This window comes from Cylas formicarius, unplaced genomic scaffold, assembly GCF_029955315.1.
Source record: "Cylas formicarius isolate icCylForm1 unplaced genomic scaffold, icCylForm1.1 PGA_scaffold_7__23_contigs__length_41026272, whole genome shotgun sequence".
In the NCBI taxonomy this organism is placed as follows: Eukaryota; Metazoa; Arthropoda; class Insecta; order Coleoptera; family Brentidae; genus Cylas; species Cylas formicarius.
Genome location: NW_026844352.1, coordinates 8,339,031 through 8,353,886, shown reverse-complemented (window position 1 = coordinate 8,353,886; position 14,856 = coordinate 8,339,031). Strand labels below are relative to the sequence as shown.

General features: G+C 33.2%; 1 protein-coding gene across 3 annotated transcripts in view; it reads right to left on the bottom strand.

Annotated features, from left to right (window-relative positions):
- LOC132705524 (teneurin-a) overlaps positions 1 to 14,856 on the bottom strand; it is a 737,223-nt gene that overhangs the window by 88,144 nt on the left and 634,223 nt on the right. The window lies entirely within an intron of this gene.

Here is a 14,856-nt window from a genome sequence, read left to right as displayed (position 1 = left end):
ATAAACGAATTGACATTTGCTTTTCATATATAAGATACTTAAGGTACTTTACAAAAACGCGAAAAATAAGTATTTTAAGTTTTTTAACGTTTTGTTTTTTTAAAAAAGCATGTATTAATATACAAAATTGAAATATAAAAAATTAAAGGTTCGCGAACACATTTAAAACTAGTTTTAACAAAAATATGTATAGTTAATCTGAAACGTACTAAATTTAATTTTTAATACCAAGTCGTAGAATTCTTCAAATAATATACTGTTTTTACGACATAATTCGGTATTTAACATTGGTAAATTTTTATGGCCTACTTCGCTTGGGTTTCTCTTTGTAACCCTTACTATATAGGTTCGCAATTCCACAATGACGTTCCAGAACCGTACTTCGGTACTTCGTGCATACAAGTGCTGAAAGCTGACGGATTGTGCAGAGTTTTATCGGTGCACTGAAAAATCCATTTTTACTTTTAAATCCTACTCTTAAAATACAAGACTCCGCACAGCACAAGTCCTGTCGGCTAACATCTTAAATACGGTCCCGACTTGTGGTATACATGTTGAAAAGAATGGTCCCTTCCCCTTTACAACACGCGAGTCTTAAACTCATTCCAATTCAAAACCATAAAAACGGTATATCGTTTGGGGAACTCTAACTAGTAAGTCGTTATTCCTATTCTATCTGGGGTACGTCTCGGGCCCTTCTAGCCAGCGCGCTACATTCAGTAAATAAGTTTCATATTTTTTAACTAAACTAACTCTGTCGCAACATCCTCAAAAAAAAAAAATCAACGACTTATATTCCATTAATACTAATTTTTCTTCAATTACCACTCACATACTTATTTACCATTTTCAATGTTTGTAGTAAAAAATCAAAAAAGCAGGTGACGTTTACCAGTTTTGCTGACAAAATCAACGAATACAAAATCACCTATCTGACATATTATGTCTCACATATTATGTCTCTATTAGATTACTATTATCGCGTTATTTCAAAAAATAAAATCACTAGTTCCATAAATGGTTTGTAACAACATTTATACATTTATACTTTTGTGTGAATTTGCTTAATACTAAACACTGGCCGGTTTGATTTGAAGCAACTCGGAACCAAACAGCGCGTCCATCAATAAAATTTGACAGGTGACACAGAAAAGTAAAGGAGACTTTCACAGGGAGATTTGATTTAAAAACATTTCCCAACAACGTGATAAAAGATGTAAAAAAAATTATCATAACTTGAACACAACTTTAGATAATTTTATAAAATTTGGTATACGTCTGTTTTAAGCATCAAAAATGGAATGCATCAAATATAGTAGTAGATGTTGTATTTAGTTGTGTGACATCCTTAGTAATTTGACAAATGGGTCGTAAAAAGTAAAATGATCTTGTCCGTGCCATCTGCCGATATTTTAAGTTGTTTTCCAGCAATAATCTGTAGTAAACTTTTGTATTTTTTGATATAACTAATTTAGGTTTGTTTTGGTTATATTTGTTATAACAATTTGTAACCACGCATCCTGAAGAAATAAGAAAGTCACTCAAAGCGTAGTTGAAGATTCCGTGACATAATTCAAAGAGATACAGCCCAACCGTAGAACAATGCTATTCTACAGTTGTTCTAACATCTTACTGATCCTTAATGCCAAACACTTTCCAGTTTATCAGACAAGTGGCCAAGATTTAAAGCAACCCTGAATCAAATATCGCGTGACTCAATTAGATTTGACAGGTAGCAGCTGGGATTTCACAAAAAGTGCAGTGCATACTTTTGATAAAATAAAAATAAAATTAACAAATTGTCTAAAAGCATGTTATAAGTATTTTTAGAATACAGCAATATAGCGGTTTTACGTTTAAATTTATAATTATTCGTTCCTTAACAAGAATTACTTAGAGGTTACAGAGTACTTAAACTTTGGGAGAAGAAGCGAATAGTTGAATAACGAAACAAGGGTTTTGTTTTAGCGAGTTGGCAAATAAAACAGGCAATACAGATTTTTGTGAGTCTAAGGCACTTTCTACGATTTAAAAACGACCTCGCATCACTTAGTTAGCAGTTAAGGACGCGTTGAAAGGGCCTAATAGTGATAGTAGTTTTGTGGTTTAGTCGTAAATGTTCTAGTGCACAATAGAGTTCGAGTATGATTACTTACTTTATATTAACTGATGCAGCATTATGTAAAACAAGTCTAGTATTTTTCGCAAGCTTGAAGCAGCTATCATCGGTTCAATGCGACTAATGCCGTTTTGTTAGGTCACTAGCATAATTTAAGGGTCACATTAACAATAGTTTAGTTTAATTTCGATAAATGATTGCATTTAGCTGCGTCGTCGTTAAAAACTCTCCCGAAAAAATTGCCTCTCCCGGAGCCGGCATTGCCAAGAAGCCGAACTTTTTATACCGAGAGGATAATATGTTTCTGGCATAGATAAACCATCTGAATTTTTATAAACTCATTTCAGACGGCGCGGGAACATAATTATTACTCAATTATTCGTATATTTCAGAACGGCGGTCTTGATAGTTCAGTACATTGCAATATTGTAGCTTTTATGGATATTTGGGGAAAATTTGAGGCCGAGAGCGATTTGTGATAATTACGAAACATAGTACCCTAAATACTAATAATTAAACGCGAGAGGTTATAATAAAGCTAGTAAATCCCGAAGCTTTTAGTCTTATTGCGACGGTTTTTATAGCCGTCATAATACAAGATGTCGTCGTTTTAATAGGCGATATAAACTTTACGAGTAATCTCGAAATAAAGTGCTTGGTGGAATTAAAATTGGACTCTGGCAAATATAAAACGAACTTTTTTCCTTAATAATAAGATTTATCATATAGATTAATGAACAGTTTGTATGAAAATTGCACCACGTGCATTTTTACCAATTACAACCAAACAGAGAAAATAATAAAAAACTAGTTTTGTTTTTTAATAGAACTTTATCGAACGATATTAGAAACTTGTATGATGATCTAAATGGCTTCGGATTTGACATCAATCTAAGCAATATCTGCCTTTATTTTGTACGGAATGCGAAATGGCATCAGCATACTATGTAATTTTGCAGCATCTCCATAAACATATACAGTCTAATTTAGTATTTATTAAGAATTGACTTTTGTTTTCTATACCTCCCTTTACGGTCGGAATAAACTCTACTCTAATTTTAACATTCACTACTTACAAAACTTAAAAACTGTAGATAGATGTTAAAACTAAAAGAAATTATAAAACTAAAGAAATTCCAAACTATAGCAAAAGCAAAATTAGGTTTATGGAATTTTGGTTTTAAGAATAGATAACAAGCTCGTAGGTTTTAAGTTCAATATGACAAGTAATTGATTTTTTTCCAGATTTTACGATTTTCATTTTTTAAGAAACGACAATACCAACAGAATTTGGCTTATATCCGTGCACATAAATGCATAATACTGGGGGTACGTTACGGCAATGGAACAAAACTTTGCCTATCTCTAAATCACACATATCCTAAAAAAAACTGCGCACTATCAAAAGTTGTATTCTGGTGTGTGAGCTGTAAAATTGACCCCCAGAATAGATACATACAATGTTTAGTTGGCCTCAATGATTTATTTATTTTTGCCCGTAAAAATGCCTTCATTGCTAATATCAAAAATATCCCTCATGTTTTTTTTTATCGACTTTTGGAGTGTTCCTGTATGATGAAGTATGAAGTAGTTGCTGACTGCTTAATGTTTCGATATTTCTTTCAGTGTTTTTCCAGTTTTATACGGATTATAGTGTTATGGAATGAACATTATTAATGAAATTATGGATGTTGTTATATAAAATAAGTATTAACTCAATCAAATTTCCTATTAATTTATTTTTTGCTTTAGGTTTAGGTAACAAAATAGGATTTAATATTAACCTTTATTTTTCGCTTTCTTTTTGTTTATCATTTTAACTTTACTTAATGGTTTATAAGTACGTGACGTACGGAATGGATAGCAGGAATTCTACGCTAACCTCAGCCTGACGTAAAAAGGTGCCTGAAAGACGATCAGAGAGAGACGAATTCGTACCAGTTGCTTGCACGGGTGTTTTTTTTTGCTGTCGAAGAATTTAGGTTTTTTTTCTGTTATTTTCTTCTATTCTTCACGAGTTTAAAGAACAGTCAGCCGGCGGAACACAGTTATCACATAATTTTCCAAGGTAGGATTTCCTACACATTTATCTTTTCTGTACGTAGGTAGGCCTTTAATTCGGATTACAGTTTGTTGTCGATGATTTTTTTTTAATTATTTATATTTTTCATGGTTTCTGAATAAACAAGAAGAACGGCTAAATATAAATGTTCATATTTATTCGTCAAAATCTAGAGTCATAAATGAAGAAGAAAATCTTCATATATTATATTATCATATCATATATTATTTATATCATGTTATTTAACACATTCTTGAGTAAAATGGAGAGAAAATCTGACTCTGATTAATTGTAACGAATTAAATAATCATGGGTTTTACCTATTGTTATACATTCAATAAATTCCATATTAAAGTAATCTCAAGTTATTTACACAGTAGTACACAGTACTACATAGTATAAGGTACCCTTATTTTTTTGTTAAACATCATACAAAAAACCATTATAGAAAAAATTATAAAAAGTTATAAACAATATTTATCGTAATCTCAAGAACTCTCATCCCCTCTTAAATTAGTGAAGATCCCGCCATTTCTCCTCTTCTTTAATGACAGTAGCGTAAGACATATCATTTTAATTGTTGTGTTGTGTCTTGCATCAAATCAACACTCGAGCCCATATACATTTTAGAGGATTTTGTTCTCAATGATATGGCGGTGGTGCACAGTTACACCATGTTTTTTTCCTCCAAATTTTCTATATACGGAGTGAGTAAAAAGTACCGGAACGCTTAAAAATTTCCAAAATTGCTGAAGCTGAAACGATAAATTTCAATACCTGAGAGTTGTTGAATATGCAGGATTCACAAGTCTATTTATTTTTGTTTCAATTAATTGCGCATGTCGAATTTATTAGGGTCTCGTAAATTCAGTTTTTTTTCTTTATTACTTAGTTAATTAATTACAGAGTTACGGCAAAACTGCCTTTTCAGTAAAATGTGCCGGAACGCTTAAATATCTACAAAACTGTCATAGCTGAAATGATAAAATTCAATAAATAGGGACTTTTGAACATTCAAAATTGCAGTATTGTCAGATTTACCACTGTTAATAAAAAAAATCTTAACATCTTCGAATTTTTGAGGTTTTTGAACATGACACTTTAGTCTGACAACATTGCGATCAGCAGTTCTGCATATTTAGAAACCTCTAGGTATAGAATTTTATCGTTCCAGCTTTGGCACTTTCGGTACTTTCGGGTATTGCCGTAGCTCAGTAATTAATGGAAACCAAATTTTGAAATTATGAGGAGGCGTTAAATTCTACATGCGCAATTCATTTCAACAATAATAAATAGAGCATTCCATTTAAAATAACAAAATTATGGTGTGTGGCGGGCACTTTTTATCTTGTCATATTAATAAAATGTTCTTCTGGTCTTTTCGGAACTGCCAGCAAGGCATTTCATCGTTTTCCAATAAAAGTTCTTTACATACTTATATGAAAAAACAGACTTATTTTCGGCTGATAAATAAGCTCTTAAAAAATGTATATTGAATGTTGAAACACCCTGTAGCAGCAAATACACGTATCCTACGACATGATTACGCAAATGGAAATGTTCGTAGATTTTCTCTTTGCGTTTTAAGATGTTACATAAACGGAAATCATTTAACAGAGGAATAAAAGTAATATAAAAGTGATATTAGATTTTTCCGTCATGGCGCCGCGTTATGCAAAACGATCTTCTCGGGAAGCCGTTCCGCTAAGAGAATGCTTTTCGTATAAACCGTTAAATTATCGATTTCCTCCGAAACTACCATTCTGCTCTCTTTCTTTCGGGAAAACATCGGGAACGAGCAAAGAGGCTTCGCGTAAAGAAATTTAGAGCCGTTACGGTATAAATATTACCTTTGAAATTTTGGCGCGGAATATTGCCCAAACGTTTCGGTCGGAAGAAACTTTGCGCCCAACTGAAGCCTTTAACGAAAGTTTGATTGCCATTATTTTTTTCCATTGAAATTACTTACGCAAAAGACCGGTGCGAAATTTGGGTAGAACGTACGAAATTATATATTTTTTGATATCATATTATTTTCAACCAGGGTAAAGTGGAAATCACAAAAGATGGCGAATATGTCATCCGTTACAATCTACTGAAGTAAATGTGCGTTTACGTTGTCGAGTTGATGCAAATTTTAGTAAAATTAGTGGCTTAGTTTCAAAGAAAAGTATTTTTCATTTACAACAATTAGTCAAAACAAAAACACCTTGGAAGTCGGTAAAATGAAAAAAAAAAAAAAGAGCGCCGTCGAGCAGATCATAGTCTTGAACATTTAGTATCAAATCAATTCGAATTAGCAGATCAATGTGGTTTCAAACACTTTATCACTGCGTTTGAAGAGTTTCTTTTGATATCGGTTGTGAATTCAAGAGACGAAATGCAGTACTTCGTCAATGTACATCAATCTACACACAGCAATTAAGAGCAAATTCTGAATAATTTGTTACATTTGTCATCAATTTTGACAATAATTTTAAACACTTTATTATTTTTTTGAATTTGGTTTATGAACCTAATGAACTTTTAGGTTTTTAAGAATTAGTTTAGTTTACATTATTGATTTTTTTTTATCAAAAAATGGAGTATTTTAGTATTTACAAATTTTCTGCATTCCTCCTGCACTGATTGTTATTGTCGCCATTCTGTTAGCTTCTTCATTATACTCTGTACCTGTTTATATATTGTTTGAGGGGTGCGGAGCTAAATGAGGGACATGCATATATATATATATATATATATATATATATATATATATATATATATATATATATATATATATATATATATATATATATATATATATATATATATATATATATATATATATATATATATATATATATATATATATATATATATATTCTCACGTATTGATTCACGGATGGAAAAATGTGATGACACTATACTCCGGGATATCATCCGTTCGCTCGTTGAACTCCGACTGGAATCCTGCATCCGACTGGAATTCTGCAAATCCTGCATCCGACTGGAATCCTGCAGACGTTTCGCCAAAATCTCACTTGGCATCTTCAATGCTCGCGCTCCGAAAACACTTCGAACACAGTGTTCGAAGTGTTTTCGGAGCGCGAGCATTGAAGATGCCAAGTGAGATTTTGGCGAAACGTCTGCAGGATTCCAGTCGGATGCAGGATTTGCAGAATTCCAGTCGGATGCAGGATTCCAGTCGGAGTTCAACGAGCGAACGGATGATATCCCGGAGTATAGTGTCATCATATATATATATATATATATATATATATATATATATATATATATATATATATATATATATATATATATATATATATATATATATATATATATATATATATATATATATATATATATATATATATATATATGTATGGAATGCTATTTATTGTCTTTGACGGATTGGAGATGTTGAGAGACTTTTGGACAAGTGGTAAATTTGGTGTTAATGTTATATTTCTTAAGAAATGTTGATATGCAGTCAGTGATGTTTTGAATGCAACGAAGAATCACAATTGCAAGTGTTTCTGGACACATTTTCTGTGTAAGGTTGCAGTAAAGAAGAAAGTTAATAATTGATGATCTTTAGGCCGAATGATGATGTGACAATGCATTTCTTGTACCCAATGTTAGTTTTAATTAGTTGGTTTTCTATTAGTAAGAATATCCAAGAATGACAGATTATTACTAAAGGGTGTTTTTTCGATGTATAGAACTTTAAGTTGGCATTACTGTTCAAGATGGCGACCGATTTAACAGATGTCAAGTGATTTATTCTCAGTTTGGTAATTGACTCACGCCTGAACAACGCTTGAAAATAGTGCAATTTTATTTCGAAAATAATGGTTCTGTGCGAAGTACATATCGCGTACTACGTACATTTTACCGTCGACAAAATCGTCCATCAGAGCAGTTAATTCGATTAACCATGGAACGTTTTCGCAACACGTTTACTCTTATTGATAACTCACATAGAGACGCCATAGGATGCGTACAGAAGAAGCTATTGCTGCTGTAGAGCGTAGCATTGAGGAAGACCTGAATGAGTCCATCCGCCATCGAGCACAGGAATTGGATCTGTGTCCATCCACTTTATGGAAGATTTTGCGGAAGGATCTTGGTTTACGTGCTTACAAAATCCAACTCGTGCAAGAATTGAAGCCAAACCATCATCAAGTAAGGTGTAGATTCGTCGAATGGGCCCAAAACGAAATTGCCGTTGTTCCCGATTTTCATAAGCGAATTTTGTTTAGCGATGAAGCGCACTTCTGGTTGAATGGCTACGTCAACAAACAAAACTGACTACGTCCAGAAAAACTGACTGTTTGGTGTGCTTTATGGGCTGGTGGAATCATTGGTCCGTACTTCTTCAAAAACGATGATGGCCAGAACGTTACAGTCAATGGTGATCGGTATAGAGCTATGATTACTAACTCTTTCATTCCTGAATTGAATAACCATGATGTCCAGTAGATATGGTATGGTAGACACGTTTGGTGACCGCCTAATTTCACGTTTTGGACTTGTGAATTGGCCTCCAAGATCTTGTGATTTAACACCGCTAGACTACTTTCTGTGGGGCTATGTAAAGTCATTGGTCTATGCAGATAAGCCACAAACGCTTGACCATTTGGAAGACAACATTCGCCGTGTTATTACCGATATACGGCCACAAATGTTGGAAAAAGTCATCGAAAATTGGACGTCCAGATTGGACTAGATCCGCGCCAGCCGTGGCAGTCATATGCCAGAAATCATATTTAAAATGTAATGCCACAAGATTATCTTTCGGGTAAATGAAATTCATGTCAATCGAATAATCCACCGTTGTTTTATTGCAACTTAAAGTTCTATACATCGAAAAAAAACATTCCTTAGTTTTCAATTCAATCGTAAAACGTGTGTTAATGTGTATAGAGTCTCTTGACCATGGAGCCAAATAACAAACGTATCATCAAAGTAGCGTTTCTCGAAACAACCAAGCAATCTTAACCGCGTGCCGTTCATCAATATAAGCAGGTACAGAGTAGAATGCGAGCCAATTTAAGTTAAGCTCTAAAGAAGCCAACAGGTTGATTCTTTGAAAAATTAATATATTTTGTTTATTTGCATCTCTGTGTTATCATCCCTTTGTGAGAACACTGGCGTTATTAGGGATTATTATCCTAACGTCTTCCCTTTCAATTCAGTCGTGTAAAAAAATTCAACCATTTAATATCCATTCCGTTTTGATTCAGGGTTTAAATTTTCTAATAGAATAAAGCTGCCGAAATCAGGTCTGTATCTGTAATTTCTTTCTGCTACGTATTGCTAAGCTTATTTTGACTGTTTCGTAGCTTATACAAGTACAACGTTCTGGATTATCCTACATTTATTTCGCATGTTACATAGGATTTTTATTCTTTAGAGATTATACAAAAATAAATAAAAAAATATTTATCTACCAATTAAGACCAAATCGAGAATAAAACCAAACACATGGAAACCTAGAAAATATATTCCTTTTTTATTTGATTTGGTAAATGACTTCCTAGTCTAAACGATCAAGAAATATTATGTAGCTCTTGACAGGAAGAAAATTCAGCAGCAATTTGCATGAAGATTTGACTGTTTTGATCTACTTCATGTTGTCCTCATAGGTCAGGACTTTCAATTACACCCGCCATATACATTATACATCAGAAAGATTCTTTAGGTATACAAATTTGTGGAAATAATTTGCTACAAAGGTTATTGGGCAAAATCGCTTCAGAAGTTAAATGTTCTAAGAGTACTTTTCAATATTATTTAAAAACAAACATTTAAAGGCAAACAGAATGGATTATTTAAAAGTAAAACAACTTTCGGAAATGTAAAAACCTTATTTTAGAATGAAAGTCACCCAGAAAATCACAATGTAGTGAAAACACATTATTTACTACATGCTTACTTACTAATAAAGTAGACTTACTATCCGATACGTCAATTTTTTTTTGTATTCAATCCATTTTGTTTATTACTGTTTATATATATTGTTTGATGTATTGATGTTGTTGTTTTCTTATTTTGATTTTGTTATAATTGGAAGTTGATTGTTTATCGATAAATAAAAAATGTTCCCCAAAAAGAATTTTTCTACTCAGATGGGGCTCGCTTTCATTTAGTTCTCTCTGTAATCCATGTAGTCGCTAGTGTCGTGTGACGTCAAACGCTGTAATTTATCTGTGATAACGGAGAGCGATCTGTGATGTAGTAAAATAAAGACAACGAAAGCTCAAAGTTAGTTTTAACCCAGGTAATATTTTGGTATACTTTCAAAATTTTTCAAAGAAGGTTTTGTACAAGGTTAAAAGCCCAGTTTTGACCACAGAATAACGTAAAGAGTAGAAATCTAGCGAGAAAGCTTGGCAAATTGAAAAATAATTGTATTCTAAAGCCTTCCATTAATTGGCTGAAAATATTTTTGAGGGGATAATCTTGGCGCCGATCGAGAGAGTAGACGGGCACACAGGTTTTAAATTTAATTACGTATTTTTCGATTTTATCCCCGAAATCGTCCGAGAATTATGTTCTTTTGTTCGCACTCATTAAAACGAGTTTCCCTGAAAGTTCGCCTCGGATTCGAATTTTCAGTAAGTTTTAATTGGATTATGCGATCTCCTTTTTGGGCCGTTTTGTTTGGAAATGGCTGACGCGGTCTAATAGGGTCGTCAAAAACTTCAAGAATCTAGTTATTCGAATTAATGTAACTACCGAAACTTTGGCGGTGCAGTTAGTGTGTTTTTCGAAATTTGCCGAAATGTCGAGTTCAATCCGGTTCTGACGCCGTTCGGTTTGGCTCGTTGAAAGTTTATTTGCTTTCGCTTCGGATAAGAGGTTTCGTATGTTTTCGCGGCAGTTTCAAACGTTGAAGTCATTTTTGAGTTTATAGTTTTAATGTAACCCCTTTAAGTTAATAGGACTGAGCTGTCAGGCTTTCTTCGAAATATTCTGATCAAAAATATCATCAAGATTCTGTTATAGCCAAATTAAGTTTTCAACAAAAACTAATACCATATACCAAATTTTATGTGTCGATAGAATAGGAACAATTAAGAGCCATATTAATAGAAAACATGCACATACATAGACAATCTTACTCGGTCGGTCACATAATTTTTATTCAACTTCAATTAGAATTTTGAGCTTCGAATGCTATTTTCATTTTTGACCTTTGAAGATGACATTTAGTAACGTTTCATGTTATTTCAAATTTTATGAGAAATCGGATTTTTGTTAATTTTGTTTAAATTTGTTTAGCATTGAAATGAAAAATTAATTACAAATCTTGAAGAAACTTGAACACCTTGTGCATGGATAGGCCTTTGGGAACATATGGTTTTAGGAGAAAAATGTTTTATTTAAACTTGGAAAATATGTCTCTAAAGTCTTGATACTAAAGTTTAAATCAATCTATATTCTACGAATATTCTTAAAAAACACTAGGATTTCACCAGGCATACCTTATTTTTGCGACATACACCTATTACTCTTACAACTTTTGTAGTTATTGAGAGAAGAGAAGTTGTTATTAGTATTACAATACACACCACAAATCAACAAAAAAAGGCTTCAAAAGTAGGACTAACCACATGAATCAAAACCATATCATTGAATATGACCAACAGTTAAATAGTTTTTCATATATGCTTTAGATTATGTAATCATTCGTAGGTATATCTCACCTAGGACTGGTGCGACCATTTAAGTAAAAATCTAGTATTGGGTATACTTAAGGCAGCAACCCATCGGAACTAGAAATCAAATATAAGATAGAGCAAGCAAGAACAACTTTTTTAAGCTCAAAATGTTCCTCACAAGCCAGGGTCTTATGTTTGGACTTGGATACCCAATACCTCTGTGACGGCAAATTATTTTTGGTGTCTATTTAGAACTCGATGCTAATAAATATGTTGTTGTTGTCATTGTGTCATACAAAGCATTAACAAAGCATAAAGAAGACTACAACTCCCTCTTGGAGAAAAAAAAAATTATCGACTGACTAACTACCAAAAACTAACTACCAAAAAAAAACATTAAATTTGCACGAACATGGTTTTATGAAATACACCATGGAAGATACAAAGCAGCAAAAATAGGTAGTTGCACCCGCACTCACCGCCGTATCATTGCAAGTTCAATAATTAAATGCTATGGAACTTATATGGGCGCAAGTGAAAAGATTGGTAACAAGACACAACACGATATTCAAAGATACTGTTTGGTAAAACCATTGAGAGCTGCCAAATGTAGCGATTATGTAGTTAAAAAAGAGGAGATAATGTGAGATCTTGACTACTTGATCGATCAAACCGTCACGCCTACCTGTTATACTTCGACCACAAATATAGTGCTTTTACAACCGACCCCGTGATTAACTTTGCCTACCGTTTATTATTCTAAAACCGCAGCCCCTTATTGAACACCCGAGTAGACCCTTACCCGTAACCATTCCAGGACCATCCCAGCAATTTAGCTACCTACACTAACATGCGGGATATAAGTACGTTTTCAATCTTTTCGCCGAGCAATTCCTGAAACATGTACATACAAAAATAGTACAAAGTAACAATTTATTACGTAGTATTTCATGCATTTCTACATAGTATCATTATTAATATACAAAATATTAAATGTAATAATAATTAAGTATCAGTCACTTAAAAAATCATCACTGTCACTACTGTCGTGATCTACTTCAACGATCAACTTCGCTACTAATCGATTTTGATAAATATGTTCTTCTTACTCGTTTTTCACAGTTCGACCAGCTTTGTACTGATATTTTAGCTACCTCTTGCCGAATTACGTTTATGGTACTATCACTAAATTTTGGTGCAGTGTTATTTCTGTTTATATGCGCTTTCAACTCAGAGCAAATCATCTCAATCGGGTTAAATATACAATGATAGCACAACAAACCCCCCCCCCTTTTTGTTGTGCTATCAAATCGATTTCGTAGCCTTTATTAAAATGTTTTTTTTATAATAATTCTTTATTTAAAGAAGTATTGTCAATTTTTCTAATTTGGGCTGAATGATATGAGACTGTATCCAACACAATAACAGTATTTGGCGATAGTTTTGGCAACAGTTTATTTTCAAACTCAATTATTATTATGTTTTCCTTGTCAAGGCGGCAAGTCTAGTACGCACTAGTAGCTGTTATCACACCATCCTTTTTATACTGTGTCGTGAGTGCCTTGCATTTAAATAATCCACCCTCCATTGCGAAATTCTTTGAGATTCCTTTAGCATTTGACTTTCATTAATCGTTTGGAACGTTTCTTCAAAAAAAAAAAATACACAAACGACTCTTTGGCACAACTAATGTTTAAGTCTGTTAGTACTTTTTTATTCAGTTCTTGTAGGGTTAAACACTTAAACACTTTATAAGCGTCGAAGATTAAGATTATACGGCTAATTAGATGTGCGTATTGCTCTTTAAAAACTCGCTAAGTACCAGCATCTTCTCTCACTTTCGTCTTGGCTATACCATTTGCAACAATTTTTCTTAAAGTTGACTTCGGAACTTTGCTCCTGTCACTTGTTTTTATTGCTGCTCCTACTTCCCCTTCTGAATTTCTTATAAAAGACAAATGAATCCGTCTTTTTATTTGCTGAAGTTGTTCGTCTTCTAAATTGTCATTAGGTTCGCCCACCATATCCACTTCGTCTTCAAATTCTGCGTTGTTTTCCATGGCTTTTTCTAACAGTGAAAAAATAAGAACCTTCAAAAAAAAATAATTGTAAGATTCTAATAAATATTTGTCTGTATTCTTATGACGTATCTTTGTTGTTTACAAATCGAAGAACTATGTAGAAGACACAAAAATACAAGAATAATGTTGTTAATCGACAGGTACACACACCCTTACCATTTTAACTATCCAGTGAAAACATCCTCGCTCGAGAATCGGATACATAAATACCTACTTACTGGAAGGATCCCAGTCAAATTCCTCCGTTACATATACTAACATATTTAGATTAAACTCCTAATCTGATGTTAAAATAAACGCTTCTACTTATTCGAAAATACCCGCAGCATCAATGCTTAATCAAATTTAAAACGGTCCATTTAAGATTCAAATAAAAATTTCAAGCTTCTACAAATATTCGTTACGGCAAGACTTACTTAATGCAGAATAACCATCTATTGGGATGGGTTTTACCACGGTCCTGCGAAGGTGTGCGGTTAAGGTACTGAAAAATACTTAAACGTCAAAGCAATAAATGAACTATATTTCTGGTCGTATTATAATTATGTATATAATTCCTATTTGTTATTCTGTTTTGTGCGTATCCTACCGGGAGACCTTTGGTGAATGGATGGAATAGGCAAAACCTATATTTTGCAACGAAATCAATGCTAAACAATGCCTTAAATAGACATTGGGTCACTCTGTAGTCCCTTTGTACACCTGATGAGGTCTTGTTACTCTATACCTTTCTGAAATAAACTATAGCTTTACCTACCTTCATTCAACGACTGAAATGTTCCGTTTCTAAATATCCTTCTTAGGAAAGCTTTTGCGATTTTAGAGAGGCAACGCAAATTATAGTAAGGGGCCAAAAAAAAAAAAACAACAGATTCATTTTATCGTGCATAATTGAACACTATTCCGGTTCGTTTTAGTTCTGGAGGTCGCGCAGAATGGAAT